At 38.1% G+C, this 10,911-nt stretch overlaps 1 long non-coding RNA gene across 1 annotated transcript; it reads left to right on the forward strand.

Moving 5' to 3' along the window:
- Nucleotides 1–285: 285 nt before the first annotated feature.
- LOC116882252 lies at nucleotides 286–10,155 on the forward strand. The gene is made up of 3 exons (XR_004385597.1): nucleotides 286–362; nucleotides 8,298–8,476; nucleotides 9,838–10,155. It is a non-coding gene; the product is annotated as an uncharacterized LOC116882252 (long non-coding RNA).
- The last annotated feature ends 756 nt before the right edge of the window (nucleotides 10,156–10,911 follow it).

Below are 10,911 nucleotides of genomic sequence, written 5' to 3' on the forward strand. Positions count from 1 at the left end.
AGAGGGAAAAGAAGAAAAGACTTGGCTGTATTTTCTAAAGCACTCTTGAGTAGAAGGAAGATCATAATATATTACATTATATATATAAACCACACCTTGATTGCATTTATCTTGTCATGCAGTACAAAAGCAGCTTTGGTGTAGTAGGAGAGATAATTGGAACCAGGAATATTAATAAATTCTAAACTCTGTAGTCAACAGTGGTATACCTTGATGTGGGTTATTCACTTTATGTGTTATCCCCAGCAATTCTTATGTCTTTCTCTACTTCTCAGCTATAGGCCTACAAGTCAGTCCTTTGAAGTTGGGCCTAATTAAGAAGGTTGAGATGAGACATAACTGAGATATGTGTGTCTAAGCTTGTAAATGTTGAAGAAATGGAGAATCCCATGGTTTGGTTTTACTGCTGTAGGTAGTGAGTTATAATGGCTATGATACATCCTTGCTTAGGCAAGTTTTTTAAGCTCTGTGAACCTTAGTTTCCTCCCTAAGGAAGGGGGAAAAATACTGTTCCTAAAATAGGAACAATAATATTAACTTTGAAGCGTTGTGATAAATAAATATATAAAATATAACATAACACAAACAATATATAAAAAGTGCTTCCACTTGCCTGGCATAGAGTAGGTACTCAAGAAATGGTAGCTGTTGTATTTACCCTAAATTTGGTCATTAGGGAAAAAGTCATTCCAGTGAATTCCCATGCCATTTTACACATATTCATTTTAATCTACTGATAGATTATATTCCTTTGTGTCCTTTCTTTTCCTTTCTAGTAATATCTGCTTGATTTATTTTTAATATATGGGTAGGGCAGCACTGTTTTATTGATAAATTGCTTTCCCTATGTTCTCATTTTAAAATTTATCAGTGGGACTGGGTTTCAAGTCGTAGAAGAAAGCTTACCCACAACTAATTCTCAAGAAATGTTTATATTTTAAAGGGCCACTTCCTGATTATTCCCACAATTTCAGGGGAAAGAAAATAAGTTCTTTAAAGAAGCAGAACCTCGAGGTGACAGATTAAGCCAAATAATGGAGCAGTGATTTGATGTATCGGCCACTTTTATCCAGGGTGTAGATCTGCTTGAATTGTGCCCATGATGTTTCCCCCATTTTTGTGTCCTGATTGGATATACATTAAATTCTTTGGGAGCATCTGCTTGCCCTGACCAGTTATTTATTTATCTAGTAAATATTTCCAATAAGTATTTACCGAATGTGGACTGCTAATAAGAAACTGTAATCAATTTTGGATGCAGCCGAGTATATTAAATTGCTTCAGATATGCCTGGTTATATAGTATAGGAGCCAATATATGTAAATACTTATATATGGGAAAAAGTGCTAAATGCTATGAGAGAATCAGTGAAAGTTCAAGGGAGAGATCATAATCGCTCAGGACAGAGATTTGGAAGGGCCTCCTAGAAGTGGCATCTGACAAAAGTTTTGAATGATGAAGAGAATTTGGGCATCTAGAGATGAGCTCTTGGGCAAAGTGGGCAGACCGAGCATTATGATCAAGGCATAGAGACAGGTGCAAGCCAGGAGATAGCCTGTCCTTGCCCTGCTTTGCATCCTGTCCCTGTTACATGATCTCTTTGCTTTCAGTATGAAGATGTTTTTAAAAGTAGAAGAGCAATAAAGAAAATAAAAATTTAAAATGCAAAGTGTATTCATCCTTATCAAGCAAAGAACAGTACGTCTGCAGCTTTCCAAAATGAAGGATCTGACAGCCCAGATTGGAGCATCACGGCATTACACTAAGCCCAAAATGCTCAGCTAAGAAGAATAGCAGTTCCTGTGTTGAGGGATGGACAAATTATTTCTTCTTGGTATCCGACCTATCCAACAGGTATCCAAATTCCTTAGCAGATTGGATGTGGCGGGCTTTCTCTGAAGAGGTAGTCAACTGCCCTAAAACTCAAAATCCCAAAATGAAGCACATAAACCCTAGCAGACACTTTGTAGCACAGTACGCTGTCTATTCCAAGGCATTAGAACCAATCTGTCCAACTATACTTTGTGTCATTTCCTAGTACATTATTTCATGTGTATTTCATATTCCTCGAGAACACATCCTTCCTCCTCAGTTAACATCTTGGTGTCATTTGGAGGGCCATCACTTCTCAGATATCTAGGACCCTTTATTGATGACTTCTTAAAAGAAAAGTATGACCACACTTTATTATTATTATTATTATTATTATTATCATCGGGTTTTTTGCCGTGTTCTGTGTTGGTTTGCTTTTGCTTCATCCCAAGAAGGTAGGTTCCCTAGAGGAATAATTATCCAATGAATGTTTGTAAATTGACTCAAAATTAAAATAGGAGTTAGCCTAGTTCCAGGCTCTACTAGATAAAGATAAAACACTCCATTTTTTTTTTTTTTTTTTTTTTTTTGGTGACCTCCAGAAATACAAAACTGCCACCAAAAAAATTTATCCGGTTTAATCACACTTGTGGCCTTTAGTTCAAGCTAGCAAATATAGTGCATAAAGCAATGAGCCAACTTAACATGGCAAGGGCCGATTAAGTAAGAACTGAGGCCTCGAAAACTATCCACGAAGCCACTGGATATTTGCACTAGAAGATGAAAGCCATTGCGACGTCACACATGAACCAGGCTGACTTTGGGGAGAAGTAGTTCCTCTCGTGTGGGTGGGACCATCGTGTTCGGTGGTGGAGGACTCTCACATACCCTAGGTTTTAAAACTCTAAATGAAGGTTGGACTTGGTTAGGACCTAGAGGGTTGTGTGCCTAAAGTAACCATTCAGTGATTCTCCAGGGAAATCTTGGCTGACTCCTTGTGCTCTCCAGAGGCCATCTGCTGCTTTTCTCAGAGAAAGCGCTGCCAGCAGCCTGTCCTGGGAGACTTGGCCATCAGTGTTCTCCCTTCAGTCTAAATGATCTTAGATAAAGGAAAATCCCAGCCACCGATGAGGTAGACAGTTTTCTCAGTTTGAATTTCGGGAACATTTTATCGATCTACTATGAAGGAAGTTTTGTATGTCTTTTTTTTTTTTTTCCTCCAAAGGAGAAATTCCACTCAAAATAACCCTCTTTGAAGAAGTGGGCCTTGGTTGGGTACCATAGACTCAGTAGAACTGGCAAGCATAGAGGGTCTTAAGACTGCATGTGTACTCAGAGCCTGCCAGTTCTGTGACTCATGACATGGCAGAGGCTGAGTTGGCAGCAAAGCCCTGTCCCAACCAAATGTCTCCTGCGTGCACAATCTAATTCTCTACCCACTTCTGAAGGAGTGCGCTCTCTGGAAGCACATGCAGTCTCTTCCCCATTTGGTTACCTATGTTCGTTTGTAGGTGTTTGTTTGCTAATGTATAAGATGCATGTTAAATGGCATATACAAAGTGTGAGTTTAATTGTCACTGTCCTATTTGATAAGAGAACCTCACTCCAGTGCACGATTACAGTATTGTTTCACACTTAGCTCTTCATTAAGACTTCTCTTTGTCTCTGCTTTGATATTGGGATATAAACAAACCTAATTATTCACCTGAGTTCTAGAATACTGCTCTTGTATCCAACTATTTTTTGATACAAACACTCCGATCATAACAGAGTACCCCTGGGCATTCCTTGTCCATTCTCATTCTCTTGCTTTTGCTCATGCTGTTCTCCTTGCTTGGAGTTCCCTTTCTCCTGTCTGCTAATCTATCCCCTCCTACTCTCGGAGGCCTCCCTGGGGTACATGATCCCAGCTCTACACGAGCCTTCACTCTGGAATCATCACCAAGTTTGGTGGTCTGGGAAACAAAGTGAGAGGCTGCAAATCAGACCAGGCCAGTCATGTTACAGTTGTCTTAATTATGAGGATGAACACGAGGTCAGAGCTCAGGTTGTCCAGCCAATCAGAGAACAATTGTGGGGCTCAGAGACTGTGTACATGGACTAAGAGTAATTGTAGAGTCCTGGGTCACTCAGAGCAAAAGCAGCAAAGTTTGGCATGAAGCATTCTAAAACAAGAAGGTATTTAGAAATCTGCTTCCATCCTTTACGGAAGATCTTGAGGACCGAGAAGTTAAGTGACTTTCCCAAGGTTAACAGATATGAGAAGACTGAGCCAGGACCAGAGCACAGACAGTACAAGGATTGAGAAATTTCTATCTAGTGAATGAATGAATGAAGTTGAATGAAATACATTCAGCTACACAGACCTGAGAATATATGCAGTTTCTGACTCAACAGCCTTTAAGAATCAACACTTTAAACAAATACCCAAAGTGTGTCTGATGCACTGTAAAGTTTGAAAGGCTGGTCTAGGTTTTCTAGTGAATTCTCACTGTGGTGTCATATGGGCTAGACTATTTAATTTGACTCTTAGGTTTCATTTTTAATATTTTGTGGGAAGTGTGTGTGTAGACTGTTCTTTTGTGTGTCAAAGTTTGGGTGTTCAAATGGACTTTTCAGAATAGTCACAGGTTCTGTAATTATCTGAGTGGCTCTTATGGAACATACTGAAAAATACTTTCAGAGCCTGGGACACTTTTATCACCCATGGATCCTTCTCCTTTTGGCCCTTCCCTTCCCTTCCTTTGTCCCCTTCCCCCTTCTTCTTCTTCCTCTTCTTCTGGTCTTTTGTGAGTTGATTTGTTATTTCGGAAGACTGATGCAAATTGGTCAGAGCCTGCTTTGGGAAACAAGTTGGATGATTGCGCTGGACCACACTGGATAAAATTATGGTCTGATGGTGAAATAATGAGATCAGTTTTCTACATTTAATTCTAACTCTTTATCAAGGGCCTGATATATGCATCCTCCCCCCCAGTTCAGAAGTGAACAAACTCAGGAAGCTCAGTCATGAGATATAGCGAGGTATAAAGACAAAGCAAGGCTTAAAGTGGTCCTTGCTGGTGAGATGCACAGAAGAGTTTGGGGAGGACTAGAAAGCACATTTTTCATCCATGGCTGACAGTAGAGAAGTTATCCACTGGCTCTCTGAGTTGATCTACAAGGAGGAATCCTAGGTGAATTCTGAGTAATGGTAGGATTGTTGGCATAACGCATTGTCCCTCGAGGTGAAACCTCATTTGGAAATGCAAAATCTTATTTTATTACAAAATAATTCTCTGTGTTCTATAACTATATTAAGAATGTCTAAAATTAAATAATAAATCATTGGGTTTTGCCTGAAGAATCTTTTGGCTTAAAGATACCCTCAAATGTAGCACATCTGAACTTAACCTAGGAGTCCCTCTAAATGAACATGTTTCCCCTTCAGTGCTCTGTGCTCACCAGCTCGATGCAGAATCCTAAAAGCATCCTTGATGCCTCTTTCATCCTCTACTCTTACCTGATCAACCACAGAGTCTCTCAGTTTTACTTCCTAAGGATTTTAAAAATGTATTTGCTTCTCTCCATCTCTACCATCACTACCCTGATTGAAACTACTGTTTTCTCTTCCCTGGATTTTCATAATCACCTCCAAATTTCCCTCCCAGCTTCTACTCATGGTCCCCTTCAGTCCATCCACCATATTATAGCATTGTAGCCTGAAGGAACTTTTTTATTTTTATTTTTTGTTAAGAGAAGGAGGGAGCAAGAAGGGGTGGAGAGGGAGAGAAAATCTTTTTTTTTTTTAAAGATTTTATTTATTTATTTGACAGAGATCACAAGTAGGCAGAGAGGCAGGTGGAGAGAGAGGGGGAAGCAGGCTCCCCGCTGAGCAGAGAGCCCGATGTGGGGCTCGATCCCAGGACTCTGGGATCACGACCCGAGCCGAAGGCAGAGGCTTTAACCCACTGAGCCACCCAGGCACCCCGAGGGAGAGAAAATCTTAAGCAGGCTGCATACCCAGAGTGTAGCCAGACACTGGGCTTGATCTTACAACCCTGAGACCATGACTTGAGCTGAAACAAAGAGTCAGATGCTCAACTAAATGAGACACCCAGGCTCTCCAGCCTGAAAGATCTTTTTAAATGCCAATCAGATTTTGTCACTTTCACCCTTAAAATTATCCAATTCTCTTTAGATAGAGCTCAGTATCCTCCATATGGCCTAATGGCATTGTGTGATTGGACTTCTCTTTACCCCTCAGCCAAATCAGCCCCCTCATGTCCTCTGTTGTTTCTGTTGCAACCACATTGGCCTTTCTGTTCATGGAACTAGCCATGCTCCCTTCCACCTTGGAGACTTTATTTCCCTGCTCACTTTTTTCCTCTAGGTAAGTGCCTATTCCCCTTCACTTTTCAGTAAGCATTCCCTATACTAAACCAGAGTCTTCTGTTTTCATTCCATAGTTCCCTGAGCTTTATTTTGATAACACATGTATAATACATTTTGTTACTATATATCCATACTGTATTTTGATGAAGGGTTTTCGTCTCTATTAGACTGTAAGATTTATGACATTTATCAACATTTGTGTTTGCTTACCATGATTTTTTGGGAACTAGTATTTTGCCTGGCATCTAGTAGATGCTCAATTAACATAGACAGCTAGAATGAATGAATTGAATCTTAGAGTGGTGCAAAAAGAAACGCATGTCTGGAACGACCAAGTAATATAAATAAGCTCTGATTCAATAAGATCCAAATGAGCACAAGTCATAAATAAATAAGGGCTGTGTGTCATACTCCATTAAATATACACATATCTAGGGAAATAGTCTTATGAAACACATACATACTTTTATAACAACTACTGACAAAGCAAGAAATATAATGTGAAAATGGAGGCAAGAATTCTTTTTCTCCCTGATTTTATATCTATCTAGTATCTATCTATCTCTATATGTCTATACATATATCTATACATATTTCACTATATACATGTGAATATATAAATATTTCACTACATATGTGTGGATATATATTTACAAACATGGGAAAATTGAAAATATTATTTAATGAACATGTGTATATCCACCACTTAGGTATAACTGTTAACATTTTACTGTATTTGCTTCATACCTTTCTGTGTCTGCGTGCAGCAGGATTTAAGTTGTATTCATTGTGAAGAGATACTTAAGCAAATATTTCCTAAGTATAAGACATTTTGCCTCCATATCTAGAAGATCATTATAACTTAAGAAGCAATAATTTCATAAAGTAATCTAATAGCCAATCCAGATTTAAATTTCCCCAGTTGTCCCCAAAATGTGTCTTCTATAATTTTACCAAGTGAGGGTCCAAAGTTCACACATCTCTTGAGGTTATTGTGTTTTGTTTTGTTTTGTTTTGTTGTTAGTATCTTTTCATCTGTAATAGTCCCTCATTTTTTAAAGTTCCTACATAGATTTTTCTGGTGACTAGGCATTGCCTTGGACTATGCTCTGTCCTGGATTAGTTTGACTGATTCCTGTTGGAGTGATTTATGTTGTTTTTCTAGTTCCTGAAAACTGCAGGTTAGGTCTAAATGCTTGATGAGAACTAAATTAAAAAGTATTAACAAGAAGATCTCATAGGTGTGGCTGGGCATGGCATATTGCATCTCAGAACATCTTCAAGAGATCCACCAATAGTGATGCTAAATAAGATGGTCAGATCCCTCCATTGAATGGTTTTCTTCTTTTATTTTTTTTCTTTGCAATTAACAAGCAATCAATGGGATGACTCAGGGCACCTTGGAACTAGCCTTTCCATTTTATCTAACAGTTTTGGCTCCCACTGATGTTCCTTGTCTGAATCAATGCTTTCAAGGGTGGGGATTAGATTGCAAAATGGTGATTTTTAGAATTTCTATCATTTCTTTTACTTTAATTAGTTGATATTCATTTGTAAAAATTAGCTTTCCCATATCAACTGGGGATAAATTAAAATTCCTTTTCTAAAGATGTTAAAATGCCTAATTCTCTGTGAGAAGTATTCCAAATGGGCAAATCGACACACCTTGAACACAGCATTTTTGAGTGGTTGTTTTAAGGAGTTGGCTCACTGGTGATCTGCCATAGTGCATATGCCCAAACCAATTACGGTGCTTTGGTCAATGATCCATGAATTTCAAATTCTAATTAAGTATTGACACCTTAGGTTAGAATGATGCAAAAGTTCACTAAAGATTACTGAGTCTATGATACCTGTTTTAAAAATACTCTAATTATGTATTTAGTCAACTACTGTTGAAGATGACCAAGTAAATTCTGTGCATTTTAAGAAGTCTCTCAATTCAATATTTACATAAAGAGCCTGGAATGGGCAAAATATCAAGTAATTAATACACATTTTTAAATGCCAAAAATATCCATGTTTAGAAAGTTAATTATGTATTTATGTGATATGGATGGGTGGGCAACTGATAGGCATTTTTAAAAGTTAATTTTATCATATCTTTACAGAGGCTTACTCTGGTTTATAACAAGACACAATGGTAGACTGGTGTCACATCCCCTTTTGCAGACAGAGCAATGGACCCCTCTTTTCATCCAGACTAGCATCTGATGAATTTCTCATTTGGGCTTGCACTCCTTCAAAGAGCTGAGGGAAATAAATCTACAAGAGCCAACTGCACGCTAAAGTAAGTGTTGGGCTTTTAACTCCCTGAATTCAACCAGGAAACAATAGAAACCCAGAGTCAAGGCTGGCAGTCTCTCCCCTAGTTGAGGATGGTGGAATTTATAAGTGAGGCACATTCATAGAAATTATAATGAGGTTGTCAGTTCAGATGGGAATACCCAAGACAGATTTTCTTACTTTTCGGATTCTCATCATTTATTGAAAATGGACTTCTTGGGAATTTATTATTTATTTACTTTCAGATATCTCTATTGTCTTTCATCTAGAAGCATAGCAGATTTTAGAAGATTTAAAATAAAAGATCTGTGTGTCCTATAGGCTTTTTTTTTTTAATGGGCTCAATTAGCATCAATTGATGAAATCCCTGAGTGAAATAAGAGAAAAAATATTTCTTGAGCTGATTATGTGCTCTATGGTGTGCTGATACCTTGATGATAAAAGTAATAAGTTTATTGATAGATAATGTTATTCATCATAAGAAACCTGATCTTTAGAATACAATGGAAAATAATCCTTTACAGAAGACTTTGTTGAATTTAAGAACATAATAGAAGCAAAAAACCATAGTCCCCTTCAGCAATTGTTCCTGCCACATAACTTTTATGCATAATGATTCAATCAAAATTAATTTAACATATATTTATTCAACTGTATTTGAATGACAAGCTAGACATGCTGCAGACACAGACAACTCCCAAATCACAGTGGTGTAACCCAGAACAAGTTTATGTCTTGCCTCTAGTGATAGATACTGTTTCTCAATGTTTTATCTGTATTAAGTTCTTTAATCTTTTTAATGACTTAAGAGACAAACACCACCTATTATCACTTCCATTTTACAGATAAGGAAACTGACCTTGCCCAAGATTGCACGGCTAGAAAGTGGCGGGCAATTCACTCAGACATCCTGGCCCTAGAGCCTTTTCTTTTAACCTCCATCCTGGCTTAGGCATGGGAGCCAGCGAGCAGTTTAATAAAGAGGAAAGCAACCGTCAGTACGAGCAGTTCTACAAGTAAGAAAAGCACAGATGTGCACATGGCTAGGTTGATGACTGCCCTTGACCAATTATCAGCTGTAACCTTGACATTACCTGTCGGGCTTTAGTTTCATGATCTGGGAAATGAGAGTGAAAAGAATCTATTTCAGTGTGTGTGTGTGTGTGTGTGTGTGTGTGTCTGCACGTGCACATGTGAGCACTCACATGGATATGAGAGAAAGAAAAAGGGCAAAGATGAGAGAGAGAGAGAGAGCCCATGCACAGGAGCACAGAAGGTCTGAAACTTAGTAAAGTTTTATCCGTTTACAGTGGTTTCCTTTCAAATTTCCTGCAGGGCATTTTAATTGGCCTTTTGGGATTTCAGATTATAGCTTCTGATTCCTGCTTGTCTCTCCTCACATTCCCCAAAGCAAGTTCTTTAAATCACTGGGAGAACCAGGTCAAGTCTGCTCTCTGAGAAGGCGTGATGTCACCTTGCATAACCAAAGTCCTCAGGAAAATCATGGCATGTGGACTAATGTGTGTGTTATGGAGAGAGAACTTAAGAAAATGACTCTATTTTCCTGCCATGAAATAAAGACAAACTCAGTCTACAGGTGTTCAGGTTCTTGGCTATCTCAGGGAGAGATGCAATCTCCAGGAAGGATTTCACACCAGAAACTCCCTTTTTCCTTTCTGTACTTTTATGGTTTAATGACATTTCCTATGTTACAAAACATTCTCCATCATACATATGTTATTGTTTTATACAGTTTTAAACCTTAAATACACAGCAAAATATTCTAAATCTTACATTTACTGTCTAAAATGTTTCACAAACTGACAACAAATAGTGCTTCTTTCCATTGTTAACTTCTTTAGATTGTTAACAATGAGAACTAAAAATATAACTCAAATCACTGATAAACAGTCTGTTCTGTACTCATACAAATGACTTCTGTGACCTAGAAGAATGCGATAGAGTGTTCATGTGATTATTTAATTTTCTTTAAGAAGAGAAAATACCGATTCTTATTTCGATAAAATCCATTCTGGAGATTCTCTTTTCTTTTTTTTTCTTTTTCTTTTTCTTTTCTTTTTTTTTTTTTTTTTTAGCTTTTTTGCTAATGTCTTTTGATTGTACCTATTTAATTTAATGATGAGTATAATTGACACACAGTGTTACATTCATTTCAGGAGTAAAGGGCATTGGAAACAGAAATCCTAGAAGAGAGTTTCTGTTTCTCTTTCTGTTACTGAAGTGGTTTTAACTTTCCCCAGCCTGGTTTTTGAAACTTAGAGGAAGAGCGAGGGCCTCTCACCCCTATCGCAGCCATGTTTGTAAGCCCCACGCCCACCTTCCACATAGAGATCTCCCTGCCCCAAATTCTGGCTCCAACAGGTGCTTTGTCTGTTTGTTTGTTTGTTTGTTTTCCAGAATCAATAGAGACTCGGAGTG

The sequence above is a fragment of the Lontra canadensis genome, unplaced genomic scaffold, assembly GCF_010015895.1.
Source record: "Lontra canadensis isolate GAN:19392208 unplaced genomic scaffold, GSC_riverotter_1.0 scaffold82, whole genome shotgun sequence".
In the NCBI taxonomy this organism is placed as follows: Eukaryota; Metazoa; Chordata; class Mammalia; order Carnivora; family Mustelidae; genus Lontra; species Lontra canadensis.